Below are 10,000 nucleotides of genomic sequence, written 5' to 3' on the forward strand. Positions count from 1 at the left end.
CGCAAGACGGACAGAAGCGAAAGCATTTGCCAAAAATGTTTTCATTAATCAAGAACGAAAGTTAGAGGTTCGAAGGCGATCAGATACCGCCCTAGTTCTAACCATAAACGATGCCAGCTAGCGATCCGCCGAAGTTCCTCCGATGACTCGGCGGGCAGCTTCCGGGAAACCAAAGCTTTTGGGTTCCGGGGGAAGTATGGTTGCAAAGCTGAAACTTAAAGGAATTGACGGAAGGGCACCACCAGGAGTGGAGCCTGCGGCTTAATTTGACTCAACACGGGAAACCTCACCAGGCCCGGACACCGGAAGGATTGACAGATTGATAGCTCTTTCTTGATTCGGTGGGTGGTGGTGCATGGCCGTTCTTAGTTGGTGGAGCGATTTGTCTGGTTAATTCCGATAACGAACGAGACTCTAGCCTGCTAAATAGACGTAACTTATGGTATCTCGAAGGCCCCCGGCTTCTGTCGGTGGGTTTTTACTACCAACGTACAAACAAATCTTCTTAGAGGGACAGGCGGCTTCTAGCCGCACGAGATTGAGCAATAACAGGTCTGTGATGCCCTTAGATGTTCTGGGCCGCACGCGCGCTACACTGAAGGAATCAGCGTGTTTTCCCTGGCCGAAAGGCCCGGGTAACCCGCTGAACCTCCTTCGTGCTAGGGATTGGGGCTTGCAATTTTTCCCCATGAACGAGGAATTCCCAGTAAGCGCGAGTCATAAGCTCGCGTTGATTACGTCCCTGCCCTTTGTACATACCGCCCGTCGCTACTACCGATTGAATGATTTAGTGAGGTCTTCGGACTGGTGCGCGGCAATGTTGTTGCATTGCCGATGTTGCCGGGAAGATGACCAAACTTGATCATTTAGAGGAAGTAAAAGTCGTAACAAGGTTTCCGTAGGTGAACCTGCGGAAGGATCATTAACGAGCAAAATACACTACAAGAACTGACCGAAAGAAGGAAACATGAGAAATATAAAGAGTGGAGCGAAAGATAATATAAAAAGGAGCGAAAGATACATACATATATATATATAAGTGTACGAGTTCAATTTCTGCACACACTCGATACACAAGAGAAATAATATTATATATACAGAGGAGGAAGGAGCGATAAACGTGCAACAACGCTTCCTCGTGAAAAATACTTGAACGATCATGCACAGAGAGGTATCTCGATACCTGCTTTGCTGTATGACTAGACGGCTTACGCGCGGAGAGTTCATCTCCCGTCCGTCGGAAATTTCGAACGGCTTACGCGCGGAGAAATACACTTCTCCCGTCCGTCGAAATTTTTTTTTTTTACTTTGAACAAGGCGCATAGAGCCCGCCGAACCACGATTTCCGTGCGTCTTACATCTTTCGACGATGGGACGATCCACGCGAAGAGTTGTTTCGTGCTCGCGCGAGGTGCGATAGCGTCGATTCGCTTTTCTGTACGGGGAGAAATAGAACGATGAGTTGACTTATCGGGTCTTCGTTGGAATTACCGTCGCTGGCATTGTAAACTCCAGATGACCTTGTGATTCCTTCGTCGGGCACTGGTAAAGGGTGGCGATGATTCGTTCTATAATAGAAATACCCGTCGTAGCGATTCGGCCGAGACACCCGCCACGAAACACTCTCTCGTCGTGGAATCCCCGCGTCGGAGAGTAAAACGCGCGAAGGCTTACTATGAGAGAAGAAATAGTATATGCCGGTGGTTCGCGTGTGTAGGCTCTATACGAAATTGCGATTCAAGAGAGTAGGAAAAGACGCGATGAACCACGATTTCCGTGCGTCTTACGTCTCTCGACGATGGGACGATCCACGCGAAGAGTTGTTACGTGCTCGCGCGAGGTGCGATAGCGTCGATTCGCTTTTCTGTACGGGGAGAAATAGAACGATGAGCTGACTTATCGGGTCTTCGTTGGAATTACCGTCGCTGGCATTGTAAACTCCAGATGACCTTGTGATTCCTTCGTCGGGCACTGGTAAAGGGTGGCGATGATTCGTTCTATAATAGAAATACCCGTCGTAGCGTTTCGGCCTAGTCACCCGCCACGAAACACTCTCTCGTCGTGGAATCCCCGCGTCGGAGAGTAAAACGCCGAAGGCTTACTTATGAAACTTACGTCTCTCGACGATGGGACGATCCACGCGAAGAGTTGTTACGTGCACGCGTATGGTGCGATTGCGTCGATTCGCTTTTCTGTACGGGGAGCAATAGAACGTTGAGTTGACTTATCGGGTCTTCGTTGGAATTACCGTCGCTGGCATTGTAAACTCCAGATGACCTTGTGATTCCTTCGTCGGGCACTGGTAAAGGGTGGCGATGATGCGTTCTATAATAGAAATACCCGTCGTAGCGTTTCTTCCGAGTCAACCCGCTCACGAAACACTCTCTCGTCGTGGAATCCCCGCGTCGGAGAGTAAAACGCGAATTCATAGTATGGAAACTTACGTCTCTCGACGATGGGACGATCCACGCGAAGAGTTGTTACGTGCACGCGTATGGTGCGATTGCGTCGATTCGCTTTTCTGTACGGGGAGTAATAGAACGTTGAGTTGACTTATCGGGTCTTCGTTGGAATTACCGTCGCTGGCATTGTAAACTCCAGATGACCTTGTGATTCCTTCGTCGGGCACTGGTAAAGGGTGGCGATGATGCGTTCTATAATAGAAATACCCGTCGTAGCGTTTCTTCCGAGTCAACCCGCTCACGAAACTCTCTCTCGTCGTGGAATCCCCGCGTCGGAGAGTAAAACGCGAATTCATACTATGAAAACTTACGTCTCTCGACGATGGGACGATCCACGCGAAGAGTTGTTTACGTGCACGCGTATGGTGCGATTGCGTCGATTCGCTTTTCTGTACGGGGAGAAATAGAACGTTGAGTTGACTTATCGGGTCTTCGTTGGAATTACCGTCGCTGGCATTGTAAACTCCAGATGACCTTGTGATTCCTTCGTCGGGCACTGGTAAAGGGTGGCGATGATGCGTTCTATAATAGAAATACCCGTCGTAGCGTTTCTTCCGAGTCAACCCGCTCACGAAACTCTCTCTCGTCGTGGAATCCCCGCGTCGGAGAGTAAAACGCGAATTAATACTATGAAAACTTACGTCTCTCGACGATGGGACGATCCACGCGAAGAGTTGTTTACGTGCACGCGTATGGTGCGATTGCGTCGATTCGCTTTTCTGTACGGGGAGAAATAGAACGTTGAGTTGACTTATCGGGTCTTCGTTGGAATTACCGTCGCTGGCATTGTAAACTCCAGATGACCTTGTGATTCCTTCGTCGGGCACTGGTAAAGGGTGGCGATGATGCGTTCTATAATAGAAATACCCGTCGTAGCGTTTCTTCCGAGTCAACCCGCTCACGAAACTCTCTCTCTCGTCGTGGAATCCCCGCGTCGGAGAGTAAAACGCCGAAGGCTTACTATGAAACTTACGTCTCTCGACGATGGGACGATCCACGCGAAGAGTTGTTACGTGCACGCGTATGGTGCGATTGCGTCGATTCGCTTTTCTGTACGGGGAGTAATAGAACGTTGAGTTGACTTATCGGGTCTTCGTTGGAATTACCGTCGCTGGCATTGTAAACTCCAGATGACCTTGTGATTCCTTCGTCGGGCACTGGTAAAGGGTGGCGATGATGCGTTCTATAATAGAAATACCCGTCGTAGCGTTTCTTCCGAGTCAACCCGCTCACGAAACTCTCTCTCGTCGTGGAATCCCCGCGTCGGAGAGTAAAACGCGAATTCATAGTATGGAAACTTACGTCTCTCGACGATGGGACGATCCACGCGAAGAGTTGTTACGTGCACGCGTATGGTGCGATTGCGTCGATTCGCTTTTCTGTACGGGGAGCAATAGAACGTTGAGTTGACTTATCGGGTCTTCGTTGGAATTACCGTCGCTGGCATTGTAAACTCCAGATGACCTTGTGATTCCTTCGTCGGGCACTGGTAAAGGGTGGCGATGATGCGTTCTATAATAGAAATACCCGTCGTAGCGTTTCTTCCGAGTCAACCCGCTCACGAAACTCTCTCTCGTCGTGGAATCCCCGCGTCGGAGAGTAAAACGCGAATTCATAGTATGGAAACTTACGTCTCTCGACGATGGGACGATCCACGCGAAGAGTTGTTACGTGCACGCGTATGGTGCGATTGCGTCGATTCGCTTTTCTGTACGGGGAGCAATAGAACGTTGAGTTGACTTATCGGGTCTTCGTTGGAATTACCGTCGCTGGCATTGTAAACTCCAGATGACCTTGTGATTCCTTCGTCGGGCACTGGTAAAGGGTGGCGATGATGCGTTCTATAATAGAAATACCCGTCGTAGCGTTTCTTCCGAGTCAACCCGCTCACGAAACTCTCTCTCGTCGTGGAATCCCCGCGTCGGAGGGTAAAACGCGATATATAATAGTATATGCCAGTGGTTCGCGCGCGTCGTCTCTGAGATACGCGGTCGACAGAGTTCCGAAAACACGTGATGTGCCACGATTTCCGTGCGTCTTACATCTTTCGACGATGGGACGATCCACGCGAAGAGAACGTTCGTGCTTGCGTGAGGTGCAACAGCGTCGATTCGCTTTTCTGTACGGGGAGAAATAGAACGTTGAGTTGACTTATCGGGTCTTCGTTGGAATTACCGTCGCTGGCATTGTAAACTCCAGATGACCTTGTGATTCCTTCGTCGGGCACTGGTAAAGGGTGGCGATGATTCGTTCTATAATAGTAATACCCGTCGTAGCGTTTCGACCGATGTCACCCGCCACGAAAGTCTCTCTCGACGTGGAAACCCCGCGCCGAAGAGTAAACGCGAAGGCTTACCATACGAAAGAAAACGGTATTATACGCCTGTGGTATGTGCGTCTCGGCTCTGTGATACGCGATCGGCAGAGTTACAAAAAAACGTTGATGGGCCACGATTTCCGTGCGTCTTACATCTTTCGACGATGGGACGATCCACGCGAAGAGTAGTTACGTGCTCGCGCGAGGTGCGATAGCGTCGATTCGCTTTTCTGTACGGGGAGAAATAGAACGATGAGTTGACTTATCGGGTCTTCGTTGGAATTACCGTCGCTGGCATTGTGAACTCCAGATGACCTTGTGATTCCTTCGTCGGGCACTGGTAAAGGGTGGCGATGATTCGTTCTATAATAGAAATACCCGTCGTAGCGATTCGGCCGAGTCACCCGCCACGAAACTCTCTCTCGTCGTGGAATCCCCATGTCGGAGAGTAAAACGCGAAGGCTAACTATATATAAGAAATATATAGTATTATTTATGCCTGTGGTTCTCCGTTTGCCCTACTCTCAGATACGCGACTCGGAGAGTTACGAATAATCGTGATGGACCACGATTTCTGTACGTCTTACATCTTTCGACGATGGGACGATCCACGCGAAGAGATCATTCCTGCTTGCGTGAGGTGCGATAGCGCCGATTCGCTTTTCTGTACGGGGAGAAATAGAACGATGAGTTGACTTATCGGGTCTTCGTTGGAATTACCGTCGCTGGCATTGTAAACTCCAGATGACCTTGTGATTCCTTCGTCGGGCACTGGTAAAGGGTGGCGATGATTCGTTCTATAATAGAAATACCCGTCGTAGCGATTCGGCCGTGTCACCCGCCACGAAAATCTCTCTCGTCGTGGAATCCCCGCGTCGTAGAGTAAACGCGAAGGCTTGCTATAGAAGACTATAGTTTATACGCCTGTGGTTCACCGGTTGCCTGCTCTCCGGGGTACGCGATCGCGCAGGAGTTACGGAAGAACTTGATGGGCCACGATCTCCAAGCGGCTATATCTTTCGACGATGGGACGATTCACGCGAAGAGAACGTTCGTGCATGCGTGAGGTGCGATAGCGTTGATTCGCTTGTCTGTACGGGGAGAAATAGAACGATGAGTTGACTTATCGGGTCTTCGTTGGAATTACCGTCGCTGGCATTGTAAACTCCAGATGACCTTGTGATTCCTTCGTCGGGCACTGGTAAAGGGTGGCGATGATTCGTTCTATAATAGAAATACCCGTCGTAGCGTTTCGACCGATGTCACCCGCCACGAAATTCTCTCTCGTCGTGGAATCCCCGCGTCGGAGAGTAACCGCCGAAGGCTTGCTATAGAAGACTATAGTTTATACGCCTGTGGTTCACCGGTTGCCGGCTCTCCGGGGCACGCGATCGCGCGAAGGTTACGGAGGGACGTGAAGCGCCCGAGCAATGAAACGTCCGCAGGAGGAAACGAGCAACCGCCGAACATTGTTTCGCGACGTTTCCATAATGTATTGTCGTTTCGCTCGCATCCCGCTTCTTTCCCCTAGTTTCCTCGACGCGTAGTTTCGCAGCCTTAGTGGACGAATCATTCTCGATTCGAGGAAAGATATGCAGTGGGGCGTGCAATGAGCCCGCCAGAGACCACGATCTCCAATGCGTCTTTACATCTTTCGACGATGGGATGATCCACGCGAAGAGAACGTTCGTGCTTGCGCGAGGTGCGTTAGCGTCGATTCGCTTTTCTGTACGGGGAGAAATAGAACGATGAGTTGACTTATCGGGTCTTCGTTGGAATTACCGTCGCTGGCATTGTAAACTCCAGATGACCTTGTGATTCCTTCGTCGGGCACTGGTAAAGGGTGGCGATGATTCGTTCTATAATAGAAATACCCGTCGTAGCGATTCGGCCGAGTCACCCGCCACGAAACTGTCTCTCTTTCGTCGTGGAAACCCCGCGTCGGAGAGTAAAACGCGCGAAGGCTGTGACTGTAACATATATATATACAGTATACAATGCCTGTGGTTTTTGCGCGTGTCGGCTCTTCGGTATACGCGATCGGCCAGAGTTACGGAGGGACGGTGAAGCGCACGAGAAATTGAAACGGCCGCACGATTGGAACCGAGCAACCGTCGAACATTGTTTCGCGACGTTTCCATAATGCGTTTTCGTTTCGCTCGCATACCGCTTCTTTTCCCCTAGTCTCTGAGACGCGTTTTCGAGCCGTTCTTCTACTATCGATTCTCGTAGAGAGAAGGGACCGGGTAGTCTGGAAGTGGAACCCGCATCTTGCGTGTACCGTACACGGAATTGAGAGGACCGGCCGTGAAGCTCGTTTTAAAGCCGTGCGTCTGACACCCAACTCTTGCGCGCCAATTTCGCGGCAAGAGATAATATGGGACGAATGACCGGCAAAGAGCCAGCTGTGAAGTCTGTTTTTTTAATCGAATCCGTGGACGTGTGTATGCCGTAGCGTCGCTCGTCGTGTTCGTTCATGGTCGTTCCGAGAGAAAGAACGAAAGCGGTAACGAAGGGACCGGCCGTGAAGCTCGTTTTAAAGCCGCGCGTCTGACACCCAACTCTTGCGCGCCAATTTCGCGGCAAGAGATAACATGGGACGAATGACCGGCAAAGAGCCAGCTGTGAAGTCTTTTTTCATTATTTGCTTTCAATCGATCGATCGGTACGATTCGTGCAACGTTTCGCGCGATGCGACGCGAAAACATGCGCGCAACAATAGATGCGTCTGATCGGAAGAACGCGAGGGTCGACTGCACGCGATGGATTCAGTATCGGGTAGGATACAAAATATATCCCCGTCGTTTCCACGCGTGCGAGTCTTCTGCGTCTTTCGCGGGTTTTTGAATGCACTATACGCCCGGAACGTCGAGAAATATATACATATTACTTGAACGTTTTTCGTCTCGAAAGGCTTCGGTGTCGTCTCCAAGGCGACGCCTGAATCTCCTTCGCGCGCTGGTCGGAGATTCAGGTATCAACTTTTATCTTCTCTTTGAAAGAAGAGAGATATTAGGTCGAACAAATGAGAATAAAATTATATATGTGAAATATAAAATTTATACGATTACCCTGAACGGTGGATCACTTGGCTCGTGGGTCGATGAAGAACGCAGCTAATTGCGCGTCAACGTGTGAACTGCAGGACACATGAACATCGACATTTCGAACGCACATTGCGGTCCACGGATACAATTCCTGGACCACGCCTGGCTGAGGGTCGTTTACGTACCATACACTGCTTGCGTAGCTCTGTCAAATCCCCGCAGTCGTTCACCTCTTCGGATCGAACGTTTTTTTACCGAAGGGCGCAAAGAACGTTTCTGAGTCGGGTTAAGAGAAGGATGCTACGTACGAGCGAACGATGGGTGTCTCGTCGGCGTTTGTCGCGGACACGCGAAAATTCTGTGAATTTCACGGACAGTGTACGTTCTAGTTGTTGCAAAACGATCGGAATCGTTTGTATGGACTCGCGTGAGTGTTCGCGGCGTCGTGCGTCGTTCAATTACGACCGCCCGCGGATACCGCTCCACTGCGATATGGATCTGAGCGACAACTTTTTCGGCTGTTCGTGAGATGAACGGTTTCGTGTGTTTAGAAAAATTTTTTTTCCCGCGCTCCCGACGTCACCTGAAATGATGCGTCAGAGGTGAAAGAAAATATTAAGAAGTCGAGAGAGAGAGAGACTACACACGTTTTATTCATATTTTGTATACCGTGCGTGAGACGGATGTGCACGACACGTCGTATGTCGGTATATTACCGACTGGCCCCAGGGAGATTGTTTTCTTCCTCTCTTACGAATGAGATGTACGTTTCGGAGGATCGTCGTTACCGAAACACACGGCAAAACGAGACTTCTCGCAGCAGAACCTTTATACACAATACACATCGACTCTTTTTACCCCGAGAGAGAGAGAAAAGGTGTATTTCTTTTTTTTATTTTTCGAATTCGACGCACGAACGCTTTGACGACTGGAGAAAAACACGGTGTGTGTTAAAATCGTGCGGGACGAGCATGCGTATTCGTAACGGGTCGAATAGTTCTTATTCCCCGTCGTCGCGTGTCCTCGCTGGACCACCACCGTGCGCTTCCGCCACGTTCAGTTGAATTTCGAAATATATATATATAAAAAGAATCACCATATACTCTCTTTCGGGAGGTGTATTTTTATCGGTTTCTGCTATAGAGAAGAGACGGAGATCGTGTTGTGAGGTGTAACGTTTCTGTATCCCCGTTTCGGAGGATCGTCGTTATCGGCGGAACACACGTCAAAACGAGACTTCTCGCAGAACCTTTATACACAATACACATCGACTCTTTTACCCCGAGAGAGAGAAAAGGTGTTTTTCTTTTTTTTTTATTTTTCGAATTCGACGCACGAACGCTTTGACGACTGGAGAAAAACACGGTGTGTGTTAAAATCGTGCGGGACGAGCATGCGTATTCGTAACGGGTCGAATAGTTCTTATTCCCCGTCGTCGCGTGTCCTCGCTGGACCACCACCGTGCGCTTCCGCCACGTTCAGTTGAATTTCGAAATATATATATATAAAAAGAATCACCATATACTCTCTTTCGGGAGGTGTATTTTTATCGGTTTCTGCTATAGAGAAGAGACGGAGATCGTGTTGTGAGGTGTAACGTTTCTGTATCCCCGTTTCGGAGGATCGTCGTTATCGGCGGAACACACGTCAAAACGAGACTTCTCGCAGAACCTTTATACACAATACACATCGACTCTTTTACCCCGAGAGAGAGAAAAGGTGTTTTTCTTTTTTTTTTATTTTTCGAATTCGACGCACGAACGCTTTGACGACTGGAGAAAAACACGGTGTGTGTTAAAATCGTGCGGGACGAGCATGCGTATTCGTAACGGGTCGAATAGTTCTTATTCCCCGTCGTCGCGTGTCCTCGCTGGACCACCACCGTGCGCTTCCGCCACGTTCAGTTGTATTTCGAAATATATATATATATATAAAAAGAATCACCATATACTCTCTTTCGGGAGGTGTATTTTTATCGGTTTCTGCTATAGAGAAGAGACGGACGATCGTGTGTGACACCACGTGGTAACGTTTCCGTATCCCCGTAAAATACGTTTATCTTTTCTCGTAGAAAAGAGAGAGGAAGAGGCAGGAGCTCCTCTTTGGCGAGGCTTTCGAACGTCGCGTCCCGTCCGCCGGAATATAATGATATAAATATATAACCGCCGCCGACT

General features: G+C 49.5%; 1 non-coding gene across 1 annotated transcript; it reads left to right on the top strand.

Moving 5' to 3' along the window:
• The first annotated feature begins 7,847 nt into the window (after positions 1-7,847).
• Positions 7,848-8,002, top strand: LOC143176212 (5.8S ribosomal RNA). Its single transcript, XR_013000795.1, has one exon. It is a non-coding gene; the product is annotated as a 5.8S ribosomal RNA (ribosomal RNA).
• Positions 8,003-10,000: the final 1,998 nt, after the last annotated feature.

The sequence above is a fragment of the Nomia melanderi genome, unplaced genomic scaffold (assembly GCF_051020985.1).
Source record: "Nomia melanderi isolate GNS246 unplaced genomic scaffold, iyNomMela1 scaffold0420, whole genome shotgun sequence".
NCBI classification, from domain to species: Eukaryota; Metazoa; Arthropoda; class Insecta; order Hymenoptera; family Halictidae; genus Nomia; species Nomia melanderi.